General features: G+C 36.5%; 1 pseudogene; it reads right to left on the bottom strand.

Annotated features, from left to right (window-relative positions):
- Positions 1–825: 825 nt before the first annotated feature.
- Positions 826–24,522, bottom strand: LOC111188217 (exosome complex exonuclease RRP44-like; annotated as a pseudogene).
- Between the last annotated feature and the right edge of the window lie 1,260 nt (positions 24,523–25,782).

Here is a 25,782-nt window from a genome sequence, read left to right as displayed (position 1 = left end):
GAGTTGGGGAAAACAGGAGGCCACATGTTAACTTCACCATCAAAATCCAGCTGCAGGGAGCGGCAGGGAGACGTCCCTGTACGCTGCCCCACCATCCTGAGATGTTCTGGAGATGAAAGGGGCGAAACATCAGTGAAGGATGGCTCCCAGCTGAAGACCCTGCAGCTGGTACTTTGGCACCGGCGGAGGTGCGACGAGCAGAAATGCTTCTGTAGGTATTAACATCTGCCTGTCATCAAACTAGCTATATTAATCTTTATTCTTTTCATACCAGTATTATAACGTTTGTTCTTTTGTTTCTCATTTATTATACACTATGATTTGATATCTAATGGCTACATTTATGACATTTTATTGAATTATTTACTCATCTGTGTGATTTAATAAAATACTTTTTATATTACTAAACCTGTGATTTCAGTGTTTTCTGGATAACTTGATTATGAGAATTCCTGTCACCTGTAGAAGCCACACCTTGAGATGTCTTGTGTTATTAATTAATATGATTAATTAATCTAATTTAATTAATTTAATAACTGGCGCCCAATTAAAAATATTTAAACATCTCAATTAGCACCAGGTATTAAACCGCTGAGTTCGCTACATAATCAATTTTTTTATTGATTTGCAAAAAAAAAAATAATATCCAAATATTATAACCACCTGCTCGTTTCTACACCATTATAATTTTTTCTTTGTGTGGTGAATCATCAGTGCTCTGGTCCTTTATCAGTGTTCCTCACAGGATTAAACCATTTAAATTTCTAAACCAGTTTCTGAGTATTAAACACAAAACACAATCTGAAGAAAATGACGAGAACTGTGTTTTAGCTTAAAATCGTTTTATTGAAGTGTTTCCATTATTATATGATGTATGGATTATTTTTTGTATAGTTTTGTACAAAGTCCTGCATTTGTGCTTTCCAGTGGAGCATTTCATAGGATAAAATGAGACTGTCCTTTAAGTCTGTACTTCAATGCATCCAAAAGACCGTGCATGTCTAGAGTTTTGTCTTTTTTGTTTTTAGGAAGTCACAAAAACATCCATAATTGATATTTAACAACAATCCCTATGGTTTACACAAGCTATAGCCACACATTCAAAAGAATATTACATTCATTTTCTAAAAATGAACATGAAAATAAAAGAAACTAAGATGGCAGTGTCGGACAGCTTCTGCTGAGTTCAGCGATCCAGTTTGGGTTTCTTTGCTTCTGGTCCTGGTTCTGGTAACGCCACACTGACGCCAAGGATCTGGAAGAGAAACACCATAGGGTTAGTTTAGTTACTTAAAGGAACACTAAAACCACAGATTTTTGCTGACTCTACCCTCAAATCAAATTTGAAAAAGGCTAAAGGACGGGAGGAAAAATTTGGGAGGGGCACTGGGTGATGTATGGGTTTAAGGGCTAGGCAGGAGGGAGAGCTGGTTGGCTGAGCTGTAGCAGCAGCAGTGTTTCTCTGATAGCGGTGAGATGCAGATACACATTTCAGCTATTATTGGATAAAATATGGTTTAGTTTTAGTTTTTTTAAAAAGACTGCTCTGTAGAATGTGGTAATTTCAGCAGATTGTATTTCCAGATGTTGTGCCAAATTCTGCCTCCATGCCAGAATCCAACAGCACCCTTAGAGTGCAGGATTCCCCTGCCTGCTTCTGACTTGGATCAGTCACTTAAAATTAGCCATGGTAAACCTGCTTATCTGGGCGGTAGATGTTTGTTATTTAGCAGTAGTTTATTGTGTTTAAACATCTGCAAATCTCTAGTATTATTTATAATTTTCACCATATCAATACCTAGTTTGATTTGAATCAAATTGAGAACTTTTTTTTTTTTACACTGTATTTATGTTAAACTGCATCTGTTCTTATGGGATCTGGAGTTTTTATAGTAAAATGTATGCACCTATATATATTATTATAAGTAATTTATTTCAGTAATTCAGTTCAAAATGTGAAACTCATTATGCCTTATTCCACAGTGTTATATCAAATCATATAACATACTGTATATATATTTCCTCTGCTGACAACTTTTTTATAGAAGCGGATTTCATTTTCCAGCAGGACTTGGCACACTGCCCACACTGCCAAAAGTACCGATTGGTCTTATATAATATTCTAATTTTCTGAGACACTGATTTTTTGTTTTTTATTGGCAGTAAGCAATAATCATCAACAGTAAAATAAATAAACGCTTAAAAGACTGAAAAAATTGATCACTCTGTGTGTAATAAATCTATATAAAATTACACATTTTGAACTAAATTACTGAAATAAAGTAATTTGCTCTACTGTACTCTAATAAAGTAGAGTAATTGAGATGCACCTGTATGTGTAGGTGTCTGAAACCTCTACACTGTACTCTATTTGTTTATCTAAAGTGAGGGAAAGACAGAGAGAGAAAAACGTACCACTGGCTCCACCAGGGCCATCCTGATCTTCTGGTGCTGGATATTGGAGGCGTCCAGACTGATGGTCACTTTGACTTTGTCAATTATGTGGAAGGTGTGCTGATCCTCCACGGCCAGCGTTGGTCCCTGGAAAGAATAATGATTTAAAAAAAAAGCATTCAGTTATATAAAGGAGGAGCAAAACCACCAGATATGTTCGTGGACACACCCCATCTAATTTAAATGCATTCATCTACTTTAAGCTTCATCTATTGCTGACATAGATGTGCAAATGCACAAGCATACATGGCTGGTCTATCAGAAAACCTACATGAACCTATTGGTACCATGCCTAATGCCAAGCATAGGCTATGGAGGAATATACATCCCCCCAGCATTGAGGAACACTATGGAGCAGTGGAAGAACTGTATTCTCTGGAATGATGAAGCTCTATCCAATACCAATATAATACAGCTCTGTGAAAAAATGAGATACCACTTAAAAATGATGAGTTTCTTTGATTTTACTAAACTTAAAACCTCTGGAAAATAATCAAGAGGAAGATGGATGATCACAAGCCATCAAACCAAACTGAACTGCTTGAGTTTTATAGTTATCCAAAAGCAGTGTGTAAGACTGGTGGAGGAGAACATACCAAGATGCATGAAAACTGTGATTAAAACCAGGGTTATTCCACCAAATATTGATTTCTGAACTCTTAAAACTTTATGAATATGAACTTGTTTTCTTTGCATTATTTGAGGTCTGAAAGCTCTGCCTCTTTTTTTGTTTTATTTCATCCATTTCTCATTTCATTTCATTCCATTTCATCCATGACAACATTTTTATTTGTAATTTGGGAGAAATGTTGTCTGTAGTTTATAGAATAAAACAACAATGTTCATTTTACTCAAACATATACTTATAAATAGCAAAATCAGAGAAACTGATTCAGAAACTGAAGTGGTCTCTTAATTTCCAGAGCTGTATATATTGGGATGATGTTGGGAACGTAAGGATAAGTGAGGTAGGGGGTGTTGATCATCCTGGGTCAAAAAAGGTGACCTCATTTATGCTTTTTGTGGAAGAATGCAATCAAATCCTCACAGCAATGATTTCTGAGGAAACAATAAATGAGCAGGTGTCCAATTACTTTTCTCCATTGCGTGTATGCTTATAGGCCAAATACAAAATTAAAGTCAATGTTTTTATTATTCCCCAAAGTATGGGATCCTAAACTGACTAACTAAACTGGATTTGTGTCCTCCACAGTTATGCTAAGAGGCTAAAATGCTTAAGCAGCTAAATATCAGTGTAGGTGATACTGATATCACATCATTACTGCATCCATAATGTTATAATGTATAAAAATAACATGTAACAGATTAATATTGACCATATTAATGAACAATTAAAGACATTCAGTTTAAAACAAGCCAGGACTGGTGCTCAGTAACAACCTCAGTGTCAAAGTTGAGCCGTGGTCCAGGTTTTTGTTGTCTTTGTTCTCGAAGAACACCGTTCCCTCCAGGCCAAACTTGGGGATGAGGATGATCGTGGCGTTCTTCCTCACGAAGAGAATGAAGCCTTCTTCATTTAGGATTCCTCTGTTCTTAAAGAAAAGCTGAAAGACATTTGAAGATAAGATAATGAAGATTAAATGCATGAAATGCATAATTTCAAGCTTGTGATTGACATGGCCATGTTAAAACCTTGTATCTCCAAAAACAGACAACTTTACAGAATAAGGTAAAAAAAATAAAAAAAACATTCTTAACTTTCATAACTTGGAAGTGAACATGGTATATTTTTTTAATCCCAGAGTGTGTTCCATATCGTACCATATGAAATAATATCGCCAACATTTTCTAATAACAAGAACGATATTATACCCTGAAATATCGTGCTGCATCACCCAGCCCTAATTATCACATCAGAGTACTATTTTTTACTGTTTTTAGCAAAAGAAACATTCACACTGGTCGCAAAGAAAAGAACTGGTTCCAGAAATGAAGGCAGCTCGAGAAAGAGGTGACATTGCATACTTGAGATATGACAGACTCATTGTCCATCCACCTCAAAATCCATCACAGCAAAAAAGAAGAAATTAGCTTACTGATTCTTCACTAAATATTGACAGTAACTTTTTTAATTTACATATTTATATCATAATTTTTAATTATGAACTGTAAATGTGACTTTGAAAATCAGATCTTTGAACCTTTTGATCATGCTACAACTGATTCTTATACTTTGAATCTTGATCCAGATTTAAATTTTTTTTCATCATTTGATGTTTCTAATCTCTGCAGTTTTTATAATGAAATACAATTTAATGATTTATGTTTTTCTATGTCCTCTAGGGTATTTTCTACTTTTCATCTGAATATAAGGAGTCTTTCTAGTAACTATGATAAATTTATTCACTACTTATCTTCGCTTAAACACAAATTTTCGGTTATTGCTTTATCAGAAACATGGCTTACTCAGGATCTTAAAGATATTTTTAAATTTCCTAGTTATAATTATATGCATTATATTAGAGATAATAGGTCTGGAGGTGGAGTATCTCTGTTCATTCATGACAATTATGAATTTAAAATTAGGAATGATCTTAATTTAAAGTCAGATGGGTTTGAGGCGGAATCTGTTTTTTTGGAACTTTTAGATGCTTTTAATGGGAAAAATGTAATTATTGGTGCTATTTATAGACCACCTGATATAGCTATCAAAGATTTCAATGAAAGTTTGTCGAGGTCACTTGACTTGATTAATGTAGAAGGCAAAATTTATTATATATTAGGGGATTTCAACATAAATCTTTTAAAAAATAAATTAGATACTCAAGTAGAGGATTTTCTTAGTGTTCTCTATTCAAATTATTTTTTTCCTCTTATTTATAAATCCACACGAGTTAACGAAAATTCAGCAACCTTGATAGATAATATTTTAACAAATTCTCTTAATGAAGGAATTAAATCTGGGGTTTTGTTGGCAGATCTATCAGACCATTTTCCGATATTTCAGTGTTCTTTAGTTAATTCTATTAAAGTTAAAGATACTAAGAACAATATTAATAAACAAATTATGAGTAAGTCAAACATTTGTAAATTTAGGAACATGCTCACTAGTACATCATGGTGTGATTTATATTATGAAAACAATGTTGAATTTGCATATCAAAAGTTTATGAATGTGATTAGTTTTAGTTTTGATGAATGTTTTCCAATTTGTACTTCTACTAAGAAAAACAGTAATGATTTTAATAAGCCTTGGTTTACTAAAGATTTACTAAGGATGTTGAGGAAAAAAAATGGTTTGTATAGAAAATATGTTGTAAATCCTACTCCTTTAACACATAGTACTTATAAAAACTATAGAAACAAGTATACTCATTTTATTAGATATGCGAAAAAGAAATATTTCAGTAAAAAAATTATGATTAATTCACAAGATACTAAAGCAACATGGAAAGTGATAAATCAGATGTTACAAAGGAAGAAAGCTGCTATAGAGGTACCATCAGTTATGTCAGATGGTGAAAATCATTTCAATAATCCATCTGATATTGCTAATCATTTTAACAGTTTTTTTGCAAATATTGGTTGTGAATTAGTAAATAACATTCCCTATTGTTATGGTAACCCACTGGACTTTATAACCAGAACTTTTCCTGTTATATCTTCTTTTAAATCTGTTGATATCCAAGAAATAAGTGATATAATTGATGAATTAAAGATATCTTCAGCTGGTCATGACAATATTTCTGCATTTCTTGTTAAACAGGTGAAGCATGAAATATTGCAGCCACTAGCTTATATTTTTTCATTATCTTTAAAAACTGGTATTGTGCCATCAGATTTAAAAGTTGCCAAAGTTATTCCAATGTTTAAAGCAGATAACCCAGGTTGTTTTAACAATTATAGACCTATATCAATTTTGCCATGTTTTTCAAAAATATTAGAAAAAATAATATATAAAAGGATTATTTTTCATTTAGATTCTAATTCAGTTTTTTACAAACATCAGTATGGTTTTCGGAAACATCATTCTACTTATATGGCTCTGCTTCATCTGACTGACAAAATTACCTCTGCACTAGAAAAAAGTAAATTTGTTTGTAGTATTTTTTTAGACCTTTCAAAGGCATTTGATACAGTTAACCATCATATATTATTAGAAAAGTTACATAAATATGGTTTTCAGGATACTACATATAATCTTTTAAAAAGCTATATCTCAGATAGAAGGCAGTTTGTTTGTGTAAATGGTTGTTATTCTAGTAGAGCTGAATTGCTTTGTGGTGTCCCACAGGGTTCTATTCTAGGACCATTGTTATTTCTTATTTATATTAATGACTTGTCTAATGTTTCATATTTTTCCCCAATAATGTTTGCAGATGATGTAACTCTAATAAATAGCCATTCAAATTTTGATACATTGATTAAGGATGCAAATACTGGTTTAGCTGCTTATGTAACCTGGTTTAAATTAAATAAACTTGTTTTAAATATAAAAAAGTCAAATTATATAATTTTTAGTGGAAGAAAAATGTATTCTAAAAGCTTATCAAAAATTACAATTGAATCTATGGTGTTGCCTAAAGTGTCAAGTTCTAAGTTTTTGGGAATCATTATTGATGAAAACTTAAGTTGGAAAGAGCAAATAGACTGGGTTAGTAGAAAAATAAATAAATCTATTGGTATAATAAGGAGGGTTAGTTATCTGGTTAACACAAAATGTCTTCTTACTCTTTATTATAGTCTTATTTATCCATATCTTTCATATTGTAATATAGTTTGGGGGAGTACATATTCTACTAGTCTTAGTAAAATTCTAGTTCTTCAGAAACGATTTGTCCGTATTGCAACACGATCACATCTAAATACTTCATCTGCTCCTTTATTTCAGAAACTTCTAATTCTCTCTATTTATAATATTAATATATTCCAAATATGTATCTTTATTTTTAAAATTTATTCGAATCAGGAAAATTTTCCAGAACAATTTATAAATTATTTTATTACAAATGCAGAAATACATAAGTATTCAACCCGTCAGTCTTTAGATCTCCATCTTCCTAAATTTCTTTCTTGTAGAGGTCAGTATTCAATAAGATATAGGGGGACAAAACTGTGGAATAATTTTAATCATTTGGCAAAAAAATGTACATCTGTAAAACATTATAAAAGATGTTTAAAAGATCATCTGATGAATGTATTGTGAATATATTTTTTTGTTACATGTTTAAATTGTGATATTTTTGATGTTATATTTGTTATAATAGATTTTGATATCATTTAGGTAGAGGCATTTTTTAAGCCCATGTTAGGTTTTTGCCTCTACTTGCACTATTTTGTTTATTGCTATTTGCAGTTTGTGTTTATTGTTTTTATTGGTGCAAATAAATAAATAAATAAATAAATAAATATATATATATTATTTATTTAGTGTCATATAGTGTTATTTATTTGTCATATCTCCAAGAGTTTCATTATTGCCAATATACCATAATAAATGAAGGCTCATTATTTTGTTTTATAATGGGAATTACTATGCTATATCAGTCGTGCTGTACCTGTGTGTGGAAGGCCACCGAGGCTCTCTGGGCGTACTGGGCCATCTTGTGTCTGTAGTTGTGTTTGTCCATCAGGTCCGGGTAGGTGCTGTCTGCGTTTATGGCCACAGCCAGCAGCCGATGCACAATGATATCAGAGTACCTGAGTAGAAATGAGAAACAAATGAGAAGATAAAAAATAAACATTAACTTTAAAATAAAGGTTGCACAGCTACAGTTAAAGGAACGAGGGATGATAAAAAGAAAAACAGAAGAGTGCTGGTTAGTACAGCTGTGGATCGGAGCTTGGGGACCTGCTCTACTGTACTCAAAGAGGTTTGATGGCTATATGGACGTAGAACTGTAGAAGTGGCTTTAGATGTTCGAAAATTAATGGCAGTGAATGAAAGTAGGGGTGGGCGATATGGCGCTAAAATAATATCATGATATTTCATGGTGTTTTTGCAATAACAAAACTTTTGGCGAAATGACAAAACAAAAAAAATAAAGAATACACTACTGCAACAAAATAGAAATTTAATTCTAAATGAGCTGCATATGATATGATACATGGCACACCCCTAACTGATATATAAAAAAAAAACAAGAATTTTATTAGATTTGAAACAGAAGTCAATAATCAAAAACGTCATAATACTAATAATGCACTCTTCCAGATAGCTTAATATATCCAGGATTAAATTAAAATAAATGATACTGGACAGATATAATCTGTCTCTAGTAGATATATAATGGGAAATGAGAACAGTGTACATTTGTTGCAAAAAAGTATAAATAAATAATATAGTACAATCTACTCCAGAGAGTCCTATTCTATTGGCAGTATTTCACGGTATATCACAGCATTTTTATTATAATTGTTTGCATGACTGGGCTTTAATATAGGTTTGTGAGTTGTACTGTTAGGAGTACATATAATATAAAAAACTAAGGCTTTAAATTTAGGCTTTTATTACTATTGGGTTTACTTTATCGAATGAAATTACACAATATAGGAAGAAATCAGACTTTAAGATCAGAAAAATAGCTGAGAAATGTAAACAAAATGCCTTAAAAATAGATACGCTAACAAATTTAACACGGCTCCCTTTACAAAATTAAATATTTGAATAAATAGTTCCATAAACCCTATAAACAAACCAAAAAATACTCAATGTTTAAGTATTCAAAGACATATTTCTCAAAAGTTCTATTGCACAAGTTAGATAAAAGTTTAATATCAATTTACTATAGGTTATCCGTGAAGCCATTAGAGGCTTTACAGTATTTAAATCAGCTACAATTCCCTTCTTTCTCCAGTTAACAAATACATTAAATGTATGGCGGTATGAGAGAAATGCATACTGGTTCAAGTTCACCACGCGGTATACCGAATGAACCGGTATACCACCCAGCACTAACTGAAGGTAAGAACATCATTCTGAGAGCATGTCAGGTCCTGCTCACCTCCTGATGGGCGAGGTGAAGTGTGTGAAGATGGGCGAGGCCAGGCCGTAGTGGTGGAAGTCGCTGTCCATCCCCGAGCAGAAGTAGACAGCCTGCATCATGCAGCGGGTGGCCAGGATACGCAGCAGCGTGTTGAAGTAAGGAAAGTCCTCCAGAGTGGCTTCGTTCAGAGAGTCCGCCAGAGCTTTCGCTGAATCTGTGCGAATATCCAAATCCTGAGGAAGAGAAAAAGAAGAAGAGTAGAAGATGAGATGAGATGAAGATGTGCATGTGCATCGAGTGTAAGCTGTGAGGTGTTATCTTGTGAGTGAGGCTGAATGCTGGCCAGCGTGCTCATGGCAAGACGAAGTGGCGAATTATGGGAGTTTGAAAGAGGCCTGACAGTGGCTGCAGCATTCGCCTCCACAGTCTTAGGATTTCCAAAGTTTTGCAATAAGCATTTTGTGCATCAATCCACAGTGAAATGTGCATCCAGTGAATATATCATAGAAAGCATTACCCAGACCTAGCTGTGTATTGTTTTTACATTTCCAATATCAATATGATGCTTTGAATTCACTACAGACACCTAAACTACGTTATTTTCAATACCTTTTTCTAAATTTGTACCCAAAACATACAAAAATCAATAATTATTCTCACAAAACGCATTTATTTAACAGCAGACAAGAGTAATCTCATTCTCATACTGTCACCATGAGAGAGACATCTTTCTCCATCTTGTTTAAACAAATGTTTGTGGTGCTTTATTAATTACAAAAACAGCAGCATTACTTTCACTGTCTTTTAAGAAGTAAAGGTTTTGGTTCACTTCTGGCAGACTTACTGTATTATATCTCAAGGTAGAGTGCAAAAGACACAGAGCAAGAGATAGCACTAGTGAGCAAAAGTAAGCACAAGAGAGGCAGAGACAGCGCAACAGAGACCCTACACACATAAATCCATGGCAAAAGTGATGGAACCATATACAGCAGGGGTGTTTAATTAGAATTCAGTATGGTCCAGTTAGAGAAAATTTCGCCAGGCCAAGGTCCGGACCGTTGCCATTTTTAACTTGTGTTATGGGTCAGTATTATATACTGTATACTGAAGAAGCCTATAGTACTCCTGTCAGTGTTTTATGTCATCAACAACTGAAAGACAAAACAAATTACACATACTTGTATATTTCAAAAATATGTATTGTTTTATATAGGCCTGTAACAATCATACAGTAAATGGGAACACCCTGAATAATTTAACTTATCGAGTCTATTAATGTGAATCTGTATGTCAGGTTTGTTTCAAAATGCTATATTTATAATTATAATAATTGTATTTATATTAGATTTAGGCCTGCCTGTCATGATAATTACATGAATGATAAAATCATACAATATATGGAGAAATGTTTGCTGAATATCAGCTTTTTTTTTTTTAAACAGCAGTTTTATTTAATTTAATATTTTTACTGTATCATACTTTATTATGTTGTGGGTAAAACTGATGTGGGAAGTTGCGAATGCTTTTTGTCCCCTGGGGGTTGCCTTAGTTTTGAGGTAGGGTTGTTTTAGGAGTAGAAAGGTTTTTTTTTTTTTTGCTGAGGAGTTCTGATCAGGTGGAGTAAAGTGGACTATTTTGCACTCTTGTCTCGGTTGGTTCTCTTTAATTCCTACAATTAACACCGCTCAGTTACATTACTGTTAGTATGTTTTATAAAGGTAGTATTTTGATTTCCTTTTCTGGTGCGCACCATCAGTATTAGCTTTTCTCGCTTTATTCTCCGACTTCTCATCACCTGCTTCGCCTGTGTGTGCTCCTCCGCGCTCTCGCATCTACACAGATCTGATTGTCAGAGGAGAGCGTTTGGTGATTTTACAACACACGTGATTGGTCTGTGAGTTTACTGCGCTGTAAAGCACGTAAACCAGGGATGGGCAACTGGCGGCCCGGGGGCCGCACACGGCCCTCGTCATCACTCAGTGCGGCCCGCGAATAGATCAAAAATAATTTCATAATTTCATAATAAAAAAATAAATAATAAAAAAAATAATGTAATTCTACTTTTGACCGCTAGAGGGCGCGCCGCTGCCAAACAATAGCGGGCACGGGCGCTCTGTGGTCTAAATTTCTGCTATTATTGAATGAGCTATTTGCAATCAGTTTTTAAATCTTTTTTGTTCTTTGTTATAAATGAGTTCAAATGCCTTTTGCACTTTTATAAGCAAATGTTTTGTCCTTGTTGCTTATGAAGGACTTGTTATAATGAACTTATTTTACACAAAGGAACTACTGTATTTGCAATCAGTTTTTTAAGCAAACTTTTTGTTCTTTGATATGAAGGACTTCCTTTTTGCACTTTTTTTAAGCAAACGGTTTGTCTTTTGCCGTATTAAAATGCATTAATATGCAGAAAATAGTTGTTGATAAATGTTGGCGCTGTAAACATACAGATATAAATTCATATAAAATTTGTTCTTATTGAAAATCATTTGTAGCGTTTTTCATATTCAATTATTTGAAGTGCGAGGTCATGTGGCCCTCCAATGGTCATGCTGAAAAAAATGTGGCCCTCTCCATCATGGAAGTTGCCCATCCCTGACGTAAACCATAAAGACGATAAACGTTCCGCCGCTTTAAAGGAACACTGTCAGAATTAAATCCTTCTCTGTAGTTTATCGGTTTGGGTCCGGATTGGACAACGTCTGGGTCGGGACCCGGACCGCGGTCCGCCTATTAGTGACCCCTGAGATACAGTAACTCGTCCCATGTCCCATTGGTCGTATTGGTCGTGTTTTTACAGTAGAATGAGTTATAAGCGTCACATGTACCCTGGATTTAGCAGCTTTGATGAGGATATTGTAGTTGGATGGCGGGGGGTGAGGGGTGTTTTCTGAGCAGGGCGCATTCAGAGAACTCGTCATAGATCTTCTGCGTCACTGAGATATTCACCAGCAACATGAACTCCTCCACCATTGAGTTTGTTTCTCTGAGAGAGCAGAGAAAAAGAGTTTTTTTTTTTTTTTTTTTTACAAAAATTATCATCAGGTCAATAACAATATAATTATATAAAAAAATAAAAACAAATATACAAGTATTACAAAAAAAAATTAATAGCATCTTTTAGCCAAGTAACAAAATAACATCTAATTCACAACAATGCTCTAATAAAATTCACTTCAGCTCTTTGGTCTGAAGATCTATGGGGTTGTGAGTCTCGCTGTCCATGTGGAACCGAACCTCTGGAGAGGACAGAGTCAGAGCCCTGCAACAGAAAACATTATATCATACACACGCTCTTATTATTATAATAAACTAATAAGAAATATAAAACTACATTACAAAACAGTCCTTCATGCTGATTGAAAGCATGTAACTTAACTTCAGAGATACACAACCTGATTATAAACAATAAGTAATAATCAAATAACCCCCACCATTATTACGGCACCCTGGTAAAATATAAATCAGTCTATTTACTTAATTTAAAAGATTATTAAAATGTCATATTCAAATCTAATGGGTCTTTTTATATGTTATGTCTTTTAAGTGATTGTTCTTAAAATATATAGAGACAATGTATAAAATGCAGAAAATTAATTTAAATAATTTTTTACTTAAAGATTCAACTAAATTATGTGCTCAATGTTTTGCTTTTTTGGCATTTGGCCAGCATGATATTAAGAAAACTACAGACAACATTTCTCCCAAATTCCAAATAATAATATTGTCATTTAGAGCATTTATTTGCAGAAAATGAGAAATGATTGAAATAACAAAAAAGAGGCAGAGCTTTCAGACCTCAAATAATGCAAAGAAAACAAGTTCATATTTATAAAGAATTTAAGAGTTCAGAAATTAATATTCGGTGGAATAACCCTGGTTTTTAATCACAGTTTTCATGCATCTTGGCATCATGTTCTCCTCCACCAGTCTTACACATTGCTTTTGGATAACGTTATGCCTTTACTCCTGGTGCAAAAATTCAAGCAGTTCAGCTTGGTTTGATGGCTTGTGATCATTTATCTTCCTCTTGATTATATTCCAGAGGTTTTCAATCTGGTAAAATCAAAGAAACTCATCATTTTTAAGTGCTCTCTTATTTTCTTCCAGAGCTATATATTAAAGTCCTCCAGATGATCTATTAAACTGGCAGCTGTTACCTTTTCTCGATTCGCTGCGCCTTTAAGATCTTGGCTAGCTTGTTCAGCCCCTGCAGGCTCTCGGTGATGTCATCGTTCATGACAATAATTTTACAATAATATTGGTGTTCAGAAAGACAATTCAGGGATTTCTTTAGCCAAAAAAAAAAAAAAAAAAAAAAAAAAGATAATTTATGAACCTTATTTTTAAACTGGACATCTTAGCAATGCACACAATTGACTTACATATATATATATATATATAATTAAAATATAATTATATTATATATAATTAAAATAATTAAATAAATCAAAAACAGTTCATATAAGACTCTTGCACTATAAGGCACACTTGAAATGATCAAAAATAGCTTTATGTATGAATTTTACCAGTCAGGTTGAAAGGAGCAGTAAAGCCACTCCGCTGAAGTACAGTGTTATAAAGGAGTTTCAGTTTAGTTCTCCAGCACCAAGACTGGAGGCTGGAGCATTATTAGCATTAGCCGCTAACCGTGCTAAGTGCTAGCTCTCTCACCGTTCAGAGGTGATTATTATCTGCCTGCTGCTAACCCCGGCTAGCACTGCTGGAGCAGCATTAGCATTAGCCGCTGACTGCACTAAGCGCTAGTTAGCTCTTTAGCCGTTCAGAAGAGAGTATTTTCTGGCTGTAGCTTTCGTGTTTACCCTGTTAAAACAAGCTACGTGGGAAGAACCACTAGCTAATATCACCCTGAGTTATCAGAACACTCAGGGTTCCTCAGTGTAGTGCTGTTGGGCTAGCCTTGGTAGAAATCTGGAAATCTAAGCTTACTGTAAATAAACAAAAGCACTTTACTCACCCAAATAAATGGTTTTCAGCAGAGAAATCTGTGTAGATTAACATCCAGTGCTTGCGTTAATGTTTTTTAATTTTTTTTTTTTTATTACAGATTTGTTTACTTATCTTAGCTTAGCTTTACACCCAGCGGCGAGACCCACTGAATTAGAAGGGAAACATGGCGACACCCCTGTTCCTTACTAGTGTCACATAATGCGCCTTATAATCCAGTGCGCCTTATAGTGCAAAAAATATGGTATATCTGAGAAGTCTCATAGATGATAAATAGAACATAAGCAACTTTAACACATAAACGTGCATTATTCCTTATTAAAATCTAAAATTTGAAGCTTTTATACACTATTGAGCGTACGTAAACCTACATTGGGATATCTGGAATTCTCGGCCATCCATCGATCGCCACGATGATCCTCTGACCCACCAGCGTGGAGGCCTGTCGAGTCTCGATTCGAATCCGCGGGATGCGTCTGTCTGCTGGAGTGAAGATGTGCCTGGTGGCCTGGGGGATGAAGATGAAGAACAGTGTTAATAACAGGGGAGGAAATCACAGAGCATCTCACGATACGATATCACAATACTGTGATTCTGTGTTATATTCGATATGTCATGAGAAAATTCTCTACAATTCTTCACAGCCTCTGTGTAACTGAAGAGGATAAAAAAAATCCTAAATAAGCAAATACCAGGAATTATGTTTTTTTTTTTTTTTTTAATTTAACCAAGTATATTTTTCACTGCATGTTTACCTTATTCATTTGATTATAGGGCCACCTTGTGGAGTAATGAAGCAGTAAGTTTGACTTTAGTACCATATTTTTTGCATCGGATTATAAGGCGCACTATTAATGAAAATCTATTTTCTGGTCTATTTTCATTCATAAGGTGTACCAGATTATAAGGGATATTAAGTGACATTAGTAAGGATGCCTACTTTAAAGTGAGCAAGGGTGTCGCCAAGTTTTCCTTCTAATAGTGAAGCTGGGGGGAGTGCCTAAGTAAACAAAACTGTAATTCTTTAATAAAACATTTTCTTTTAAAGTCAAACGAGAGCTGGATGTTAATCTACACAGATTTCTCGACTGAAAAACTGTTAATTTGGGTGAGTAAAGTGCTTCCGTTTATTTACAGTAAGCTAAGAATTTCAGCATTAATTGTAGCTTGTTTTAACACAATAAACACGCAGACTACAGTCCAAAATACTCGTCTCTGAACAGCAAAAGAGCTATCGCTGTGGTTAGCAGCTAATGATAAATGCTGCTGCTCCCAGCCTTAGTGCTGGAGAAACTTCCCTGAAAACTACCTTTACTTCAGCTGCAAAGTGGCTTTACTGCTCCTTACAACCTGACTGGTACAATTCATACATAAGGTGCACCAGATAAGGTGTACTGAAGATTTTGGGGGAAATTAAAGGATTTTAAGTGTGCCTTATAGTCTTACAAATACGGTAAGTCAATTTACTAAAGGGGGCTAGTCATGTGGTGTTTAGAGCACCCATGTTTAAATAAAAATATCCATATTTGAAGCCATGTATCGAGATGATTTATCGCAATAAAGATATTTTGACCCACCCCTATTTTTTATACACTACATGGACAAAAGTATTGGGACACCTGTTCATTTCAGAGTTTCAATGTTCAAACATGGTTATGAGGATCTGACTGCATTTAACTACACCAGTAATAGTAGTGAGGACAGGAAGTGATGTTGGAAGAGTAGATAAGACAAGAAAGTGTGTAAACTGGTTACCTCTTTGATCTGTGATTGGTTGAGCATCCCGCAGAATGGTCGCCAGTTCCTCTTGATAATCCCCACCACTCTGCCTGTGGGTTTTAGAACACTCGTGTCCAACACGGTGCTCTCCAACTGATCAGAAAACAGCAGAAAGAAAGACATTTTCACAGATTTTCACCACATTTTGGCCTTGTGAATTGTTTCAAGCCTAGCTTTAGCTAATATATGAGAATCTGCACTGATCTACAGCCATATCAATAAGTCACCTTCTTCTCAGCATCCTCTTCTTCTGCATCTTCATCATTGGGCCGATCGTCCTGCAGCACCACAGAGGAGGGGGCGACCCAGCGCTCTTTAGGGAAAAGCTCAATAGCGACCAGGTCCTGGTGCACGGCCCGATTCAGGTTCTGGAGCCCCTGCAGTAGAACCTGCAAGCACACAGTACAGGCAGAGTGAAGCCAACTAGGGCTGCAACGATTAGTCGATATAATTGCCAATGTCGATTATTTAAATTTGTCGACTACAAATTTCATTGTCGACTAATCGTTATTTTGTGACAGTACCACATTACACACAGTGCCGGGGATAAAAGCACAATGGGAGACTTAGTTTGTGTGTCAAAAAAAATGCCCAAACACAACAGATTACAAATTAAATCACTAAATATCAGTAATTTCCATGTTTAAACAACATTCACATATTTAAATGTTCTGCTGTTTCTATTGTTTTTAGAGATGGCAGAAATAATCGCTGACTAATCGAAAAAATTATTGTCAGATTAGTCGACTACCAAAATAATCATTAGTTACAGCCCTAAAGCAAACACTGCATTAGTAACAAACATTAGGCATGGTCAATAGCTCTTTACAGGGATTGGACAAGCTATTCGTGCCTTTGCACATCTATGTCACCAATGGGTGCAATCAAAAGTAGCTGAATGCTGCATTCATTTAAAGGGGTACCCACATACAGCTCTGGAAAAAATGAAGAGACCACTTCAGTTTCTAAATCAGTTTCTCTGATTTTGCTATTTATAGGTTTATATTTGAGTTAAATGAACATTGTTTTTTATTCTATAAACTACAGAAAACATTTCTCCCAAATTCTAAATAAATATATTGTCGTTTAGAGCATTTATTTACAGAAAATGAGAAATGGCTGAAATAACAAAAAAGATGCAGAGCTTTCAGATCTCAAATAATGCAAAGAAAACAAGTTCATATTTATAAAGAATTTAAGAGTTCAGAAATTAATATTCGGTGGAATAACCCTGGTTTTTAATCACAGTTTTCATGCATCTTGGCATGTTCTGCTCCACCAGTCTTACACACTGCTTTTGGATACCTTTATGCCTTTACTCCTGGTGCAAAAATGTAAGCAGTTTAGTTTGGTTTGATGGCTTGTGATCATCCATCTTCCTCTTGATTATATTCCAGACGTTTTCAATTAGGTTAAATCAAAGAAACTCATCATTTTTAACTGATCTAATATTTTCTTCCAGAGCTGTATACTCAGACATATACATCGTACCTCAGTGCTGTCCTCTCCTTCCCCATGGATGAAGACCGTGGCCTCCAGGTTGTTCTCGGTTGGCGCGGAAAGAGCCCTGCAGGAAAGTGCCGCTCTTAATGCCCGCCTGGATTCTGGACAGCGGCAGGTGTTCTGGGAACATCAGCTTACTGCCCGTTATATCATTCTGCAGGAAGATTATTAGGAAAATGTGAGTTTAAACAGGAGGAATCTTACAGGGAGAAAAGGGTTCATCACTGCTGATCTCACCTGATCATCAGACGCCAGTGCCAGACTGTCCACCAGCTCAGGATTACCAATCAGGCTCTTAATGTACTCCTCACCTGCACACAAACACATCCATAAAACCCTACTGATTCATCTGTTTATCCAACTATCCATCCATTCATTCATTAATCCAAATATACATGCATCTATTCATCCTTTACAATTGCAATCCATCCATCTTTCTGTCCACCCCAATAGATATCCATACATCCATCTAATTATCTATACATCTTACTATTACTTACTATTGATGCATTTGTCCATCTCACTATACACTACTCTATCCCTGTATCCATCCTCACAGCCTTTCATCCATTCTTCTGACCATCCATCCCAATACACTGTCACAAATCCATTCATCCAATTATCCCACTTTGAACCCCTTTCACTATCTAGTCAGGCATCCATCTGTCCATCCAACTTATCCATTAATCCCACCCAGCCATCCTTCACCCACCTGTTAAAATGATCTCACTACTTGTCCATCCAGCCATCCAACTGTGTATTAGGGGTGTCACGATTCTCTAAATCCTCGATTTTATTTTATTTCCGATTTTAGGGTCACAATTCGATTCTCGATTTTCTTTCTGGCCTATGTCAGTTTTGGATTAATTTATGGTCAGTCATTGGTTTGATTAATCAAATTAACAATATCTTACTTCAAAAGGTGGGCTTGATATAAGTGATGCAAAGTGATTAAAGTGATCTGTAATACACCACATTAGGCACTAATGGTCAAATTTTAATTATTTAATTAAGATAAACGTAATGCCATCTAGTGGCTTTTTTGGTAGCAGCAGTGTGCACTATTAAAACAGCAATGTGCAACATAACAAAATAAATAATAAAAAAAATACAGGAGCAGTCATGTACAAAATAATAGAACGATTAGAGCCGTAACTAAATTAACTATATCCTATTATAACAGTTAAACATGAAGACTTTTTGCGTAGCATGCTGCGCCATCAAGAATTTCCCCCGGGGATCAATAAAGTCTGTCTGTATGTATGTATGTATGTATGTATCTATCTATCTATCTATCTATCTATCTATCTGCATAGTGCTCGCCCGCGTGCTTGCGTAGCTTACAGGGAGGGATCGTCGTTCCTCTTTTTGACTTCGAGGCTCGAGACCATGACCTCATTTTGATCGATTTCGGTGAAATATCGAAATCGTGACACCCCTACTATGCATCCATTCATTAATCCACTAATCCCACTATCCATTCATCTATCCATCCCACTATCCAATCCACTGCCCAGTCACACCATCCGTCCAATTAACTATACATCCATTCTACTGTCCATCCCACTACCTAGTCACACATACATTTATTCAACTATCCATCTACACTTCCTTCTATCCCTTTATAGATATTTATTTGTCATTCCATTAGCCAGTCTTTTATCCATTGTTAGAAATTCGGCCTTCAGGAACCAGGTGTCCGATTCAGGAGTCAGGAGACGGCTTCAGAGTTGACTTGAGTTTATTCACGTGCAGACAGAAAATCTACACGGGCACAGCTTAGGCAGTCGATCAGAAGCAATCTGACTAGGGATATTTTGAGGGGACTTTACATACATGAGAAACTGCTTTGAACACAGCAGGGGGAGAAAGGGTAAGGGTTTATGGAGGAGTATGTGGGGGGTGTCATCATTGGGGGTGTCTCTATCAACTTATGTTAAACAAAGGAGAGATGTGAGAGATAAGGGTGAGGGGCAAAAGGTTAGGAGTGTATAGGGAAAAAGGGGGGTTAAGGAGTGAGACAGTTTAGAACCTAAGAAAACTTAATAAAAGTACAATTTGTTGTTGACAGAATCTCTCACCATCCATCCAATCATCCTACTATCCATCCACAAGTATTTCCACCCTAGTGAAGCAACCATCTTCCAATTCATCTCACTATTCATTTATCCAGCTAATCATCTCACTGAATCGTACAACTGTTCATCCACCTGTCAATTTAACTATCCATCACTCCCACTATTATTCCATTACATCATACAACTCTTCATCCATCTATCAATTTAACTATCCATCCATCCATCCCACTATTATTCCATTATATCATCCAACTGTTCACCCATTCAGGTAAATTCAAGTGCAATATACAGCACATACATCTGTAGGCCAGCAGGCCGCTCTGCTCAGCTTTCTCCTTGTTGGCTCGGACGTTGGTCAGCAGCACAACCTTCAGCTCTCCTACATTCGGGGCTTTACTCAGGTGATCTGTGTACCGTTTAGCCGCCACACGGATGGCCCGATCGTTGCGGTCGTTGGCGATCTCTCCCTGCTCCCGCTCGATAAACGTCTCCCTGAATGAAACAGACGAAAATGTAGTCAGATTATACTCTTACTGTTATATACTTGGGCTGTAGCAATGAAAATAAACTGAGCTTTTAAATGGATGCAAAAACGTTGAATTTCCAAAGCCTTAGTCTGTATTAAAGCAGTAAAGCTGGAACAGATGGTGTTGCTGCTGTTACTCTCTACTGCCGCATTTACACATTTACACACAGCATTTTCACGCTTTCATCATCATAATAACTAGAAAAAGACACAGATAAACACAGAGAACTCTGTAACTATTAAAAGTAGAACTCTTTTCTTTAGAGAAATTACAGATGAAGCCAGAGAGAGTGGTGAGGACTGTTTCCTACACCTTTAAAAGACTCTTGGAAACTGGAGAAAACTGCTACAGGAAGAGTCACGTCTGGCTGACCCACATACCTGTCAAGCCTCCTGTTTTGGCCGGGATACTACCGTATTTTACTCCTCTTTCCCGCCGTCCTCCCGTATTAGTATTTTCCCGTAAACTTCCCGTATTATATTAAAATTTTAAAAACTTTATTATTAAGGAGACAGCTGTGTGTCTCTTAACCAATCGTGGTGCCGGTTAAAGGAGAAAGTCCTGCCTTTCAGGAGAAACAGCCAATCAGGTTGCTGGTTTTGCGGAGCGCAGAGGAGGGTCAGGAGGTGTCCCTTAGCTCCCTATTGACCATAGATCAATCATTATGTATATCAGCAGTGTATTAGACACATCATACCACCACTTTATTAAATGCCTTTAAAGCAGAGGAAGCTCTAGAATATACAGAACAGTGTTAATATGCAGTAGAATATGCAGGAACAGGGTTGAGAAACACTGATCTAACGTGACTTCTGTTCATTTTTTTATTTACTGTAATTGTATGTTTTCAGCAACTAGACAGCAGTTTAGTCAATAGTGTGACAATGTTTAAGCAAGTTTGTGAAAAGCATAAAGAGAAAGAATGTTGCAAAAGAAACGCTAGATCATTTTTATACATCTTTTGTGAATGTTGCAGAATTAATTTATTTTCATAGTTCAGGGAGAGTTTTAGGGTTTGTTAGAATTTGTTCAAATCTCAAGTATTGTGGGGTAAGGATTACATATGTAGGAATGTCCACAACATTTTAGAGTAAACAAAGGTAGACCTATCAGATTCTAAACATCTAATTGTAGTTTGTAAGTGGTTCACAGGTGATCACGTTCCTGATTAAAGGATCGTCAATTATAACGATCTGTGAGGACAGAACAGACCATGTGATTGTGATTAAACAGATATCCCCAAATTAGGCCATTTAAATGAATTAATTTTCAATTCCATATAAACAAATAGATTGTTAGCTCAATGCCACACAACAGTGTCAGGGAACTCCAGGCCTGGAGGGCTGAATTCCTGAAGAATTCTGGCATTTTCCAGCTCTGGAGCACCTGGTTCAACTCTCTGGTAATTGCCGGGTTTGGTAGGTGTGTCAGAGGAGGTAAATCAGAAAACTGCACTGGACCCAAGCCCTTTTGAAACATCTGGCTTTTGGATTTCTTTTAAAATTGTTCAATAAATACTCATAAATATGATATTTTCAACAAGATGATTTGATATACAAGATGTTTGGGTATAAAGAAACAGTTTTATGTTGAACAGTTTAAAGAATCGACACAGGATTCAGAGGCTCTTGGAAGAAGTTGTAAAGTAAAACTGGAGAATTCATATATTATATATATTATAAGGTTCTTGAAACATCTCTTAAGCTTCTAAAATAGATTCTAGTCTGTTTAACCACATTTTTACAAAGTATTTCCACATTTGCTCCTGTATAGCTTTGATGTCTTAAAGGGGCACTAAACCCTGTGATTTTTTCTGACTCCACCCTCAGCTCAAAATTGAAAAAGGCTAAAAAATGAGAGGCATAGTTTGAGAGGGGCACTGGGTGATGTATGGGTTTAGGGGTGGGGCAGGGGGGAGAGCTGATTGGCTGAGCTGCAGCAGATAGTTGGACACCAGGGGCCTCATGTACTAAAGGTGCGTACGCACAAAAACATTGCGTACGCCATATTTCACGCTCACGGTCTGATGTACTAAATTTGACTTGAACGTGTGAAAGTGCGTTCCCCCACGGAAGTTTTGTTTTGGGCGTACGCCTTTTTTTTTGTGCGTATGTATTGTGTTTGTCATTTGGCGACACTTAGAGGCGATGCATTGAAATTACAACTATTAAGATATCCTTTATGCAAACATTGAAGTAAGCATTATTGGGTAAAATAAAGTAAATTAATCAGACAGTTTCATTGTCTTACAGAAATAATCGTTTAACGTGTTTCCACTTAGCCTAGATTAGGTTTGCGCTGGAGTTGTTGGAGATGCAGCGTTGGCATTACTGGAAAATACTGCTAATGGCCGAATTCATTGAGCGCGCATTTTCCGTGACCATTATGTTTTTTTGGCCCATGATGATGACTGGCTTATAAGCAGTTTTAGATTTCCAAGAGGATAAGAGTATAAGAAAACAAGCTGAGTGCGTGACGTGTGTCTTTTTGGTAGGCAACTCATTTAAAGCATTTAAATGAAAGCATTTATCTTAGAATAATAAAACTTAAAACATGGGTAATTATACACTATGCGTATATATTATTATTAATAATAATAATAATAATAATAATAATAATAATATTAATAATATAACATTATACTCTGCGTAATTGAGGGAGGAGTCGTGGCAAGTGTGATGCTTTCGTGCATTTGCGCTTGATTTCAAGTTGATTGTGATGTACTAAGAGAAAGTACGTGGAATTCTGCCTACGCACGGTTTGATAAATCCGGATTTTTTTTTGTGCGTACGGAACTTTTCAGATCTGAGCGTACGGAACATTTTAGTAGGAAGTCCACGCAAGTCTTAGTACATGAGGCCCCAGAAGAGGGACGGTATTATTGACTGACTGATCTGCATATTGTGATGTGTCTGCGTACCAAAAAACATAGAAACATCATCCTTGCCTATAGCACAGTTGAACCATCACTGATTGTGGAAACTTCCTACTAAGACTACGTTCCCATTACAAGCCACATTGATCAAATCAGATTTTTTTGTTCAGATCAGATTTGGCTATCTTGACGGTTCACATTCACAAATGTAAGTGATCTGTATCTGTGTGTAATGTGAACGAATCTGTCCCTGAAACTTCTCACATGCGCACATTGATACCTGTATAAACGTCGCCTTCTTCACCAACAACAAAAACCCTCATATTAGAGAGACGACTCGTAGCTTTATAAAAGGGAAATGGATGAGTTAGCACCGAGAGATGGGTGGGTACGAGAGAGAAGCACGTAGCGCTAATTCTTATGCGTAAAAGCAAAAAGACACATGAATTCTGATTTGACCGTTCACATTTATGTCGAATGTCCATGAATCAGATTTCTGATTTAGGACCACATATGAAAGTGATTCAAATCTGATAAAAAAAAAATTTAAAAAAAGGATTTAGCACGTTCACACAGCCATGAAAAAATCAGATCTGAGCCACACTGAGCAAAACATTTAATGTAAACGTAGCCTAGACCTCAAGCAGCTTGAACTGTGTGTCTCTCCACTCTTCCTCCAGACTCTGCTCCCTTCATTTACAAATAAAATGTAAAATTTACTGATGATCAGTGATGGTTTGGAGAGCCATGTCATCTGCTGGTGTTGATCCACTGTGTTTTATCAAATACAAAGTCAGTGCAGTGTTTTCCCACAAAATCTTACAGCACTTCATGCTTCCCTCTGTTGACTGTTAACTTTTATGGTGATGTGAAAGATTTCATTTTCCAGCAGGACTTGGCACACTGCCAAAAGTACTAATTGGTAATTTAGGTTTTAGGTTTTGAGACTACATTGGTGAGATTGTGTTTGTGTGTGTGTGTGTGGTATAGAGGGTGGTTTACCTGGTGCATGACTACATTAGTATCTGGTAGGAGGTAGTGTGTGTGTGTGTGTGTGTGTGTTTGGTATAGAGGGTGGTTTACCTGGTGCAGGACTACATTAGTATCTGGGAGGAGGTAGTGTGTGTGTGTGTGTGTGTGTGTGTGTGTGTTTGGTATAGAGGGTGGTTTACCTGGTGCAGGACTACATTAGTATCTGGGAGGAGGTCGTGTCAATAAGTACACAGGTCGCTGTCTATCTGGGGGTCCCGCAGCAGCACAGGAGCTCCGTCCCCGCACTCCACGCACACCTCACTCCCGCACCAGATGTCATCCCGCAGATAATGGTCCCGCACGATCTTCAGCACCCCGCCCGAGCGCGTCTTCTTCACAAAGGTCTTAGACTTCAGCATGATTTAACCCCGCTAATACAGATAAATACGCACACCGATACACACAAACACACTCCTATACACACGTGTATCCGGCCGGAGCAACCACAAAACACGTCCGGGCTGCTACAACCCCCCGCAGCCGGTGTTCTTTCGAAATGTCCTACCGCGTCGAACCGTGCTGCCCTAATGTATATTAAAGTGTAAAATACAAAAGAAGCACTGTTTCCAGTTACACTTTTGTGCAATGGCAGTGCGTCCAGGTTGTTTGATGCACATAAACCCCCCTAAAACAGATGAATTATAAATAAAAAAAACACAATAAAAAATTTAATTGTGTAGGTCAGCGCATGCGCAGTACCTTTGGGAAGCATGTATCGATGGGTAGCACAATTCGACAGAACACCGGCCGGAGTGGGTTTAACCTTAGCTTAGCACACAGACCTCCGCGATTACCTCGCCTTTTTTACGTTTGCGATATATATATATATATATATATATATATATATATATATATATATATATATATATATTTATATATATATATATATATATATAAATATATATATATATACATATGTGTGTGTGTGTGTGTGTGTGTAGATATTAAACTACCTCTGCTTAATAGACAACAAGTAATTAGAACCATTCAGTGGAACCATTCATTAAATCTCTGAATATTTACCATATAAAATATAAGGTATATTAATATAAATACTCCATACTTCAGTATTTTTAATAATAGACACAATCCATATTCTGAACACATCATTACCTGGCTACCAATCACACAGCGAGTGGAGCTGCCCTCTTTTACATGACGGTCACAGGAACGCTGTGGCGTCATGGATGTTCTATGACGTCATCGCCGCGATAGCCTATAAAAGCGGCTCAGACTGGCAGGTTGGTGTTTTGTGACTGTGCTGATAGAGTTGGAGATGGAGATGGAGATGGAGATGGAGATGGAGATATATACAGAGACAGAAAGTGATAGGATCCTGGAGGAAATTTGCCATATTATGCGTGATCCACTTCGGGCAGTTATACTGAAAGCATTAATTTACGATTCCGTTTGTTTTGGCTTTATGTTGGGGGGTGCTGTGGGAGCTGCCCTCGGAAGTGCCCTGGCAGCTGCCCTGGGATATAAGGTGGTCGCTGGTGTGTGGGTCGTTGGTGTGTTGGCCACTCGGTCTGTTCTGTTTCGCTCTGTGAGGAGGGTGTTTTGGCGCTGGTAAACCGTCTCCGGCGGCTGGGTCGAGCCGCTCTCCAGCGCTGATAGCC

Source organism: Astyanax mexicanus, chromosome 21 (assembly GCF_023375975.1).
Source record: "Astyanax mexicanus isolate ESR-SI-001 chromosome 21, AstMex3_surface, whole genome shotgun sequence".
Classification (NCBI taxonomy): Eukaryota; Metazoa; Chordata; class Actinopteri; order Characiformes; family Acestrorhamphidae; genus Astyanax; species Astyanax mexicanus.
The sequence above is the reverse complement of the archived record's forward strand: the minus strand, read 5'-3'. Positions and strand labels throughout refer to the sequence as shown.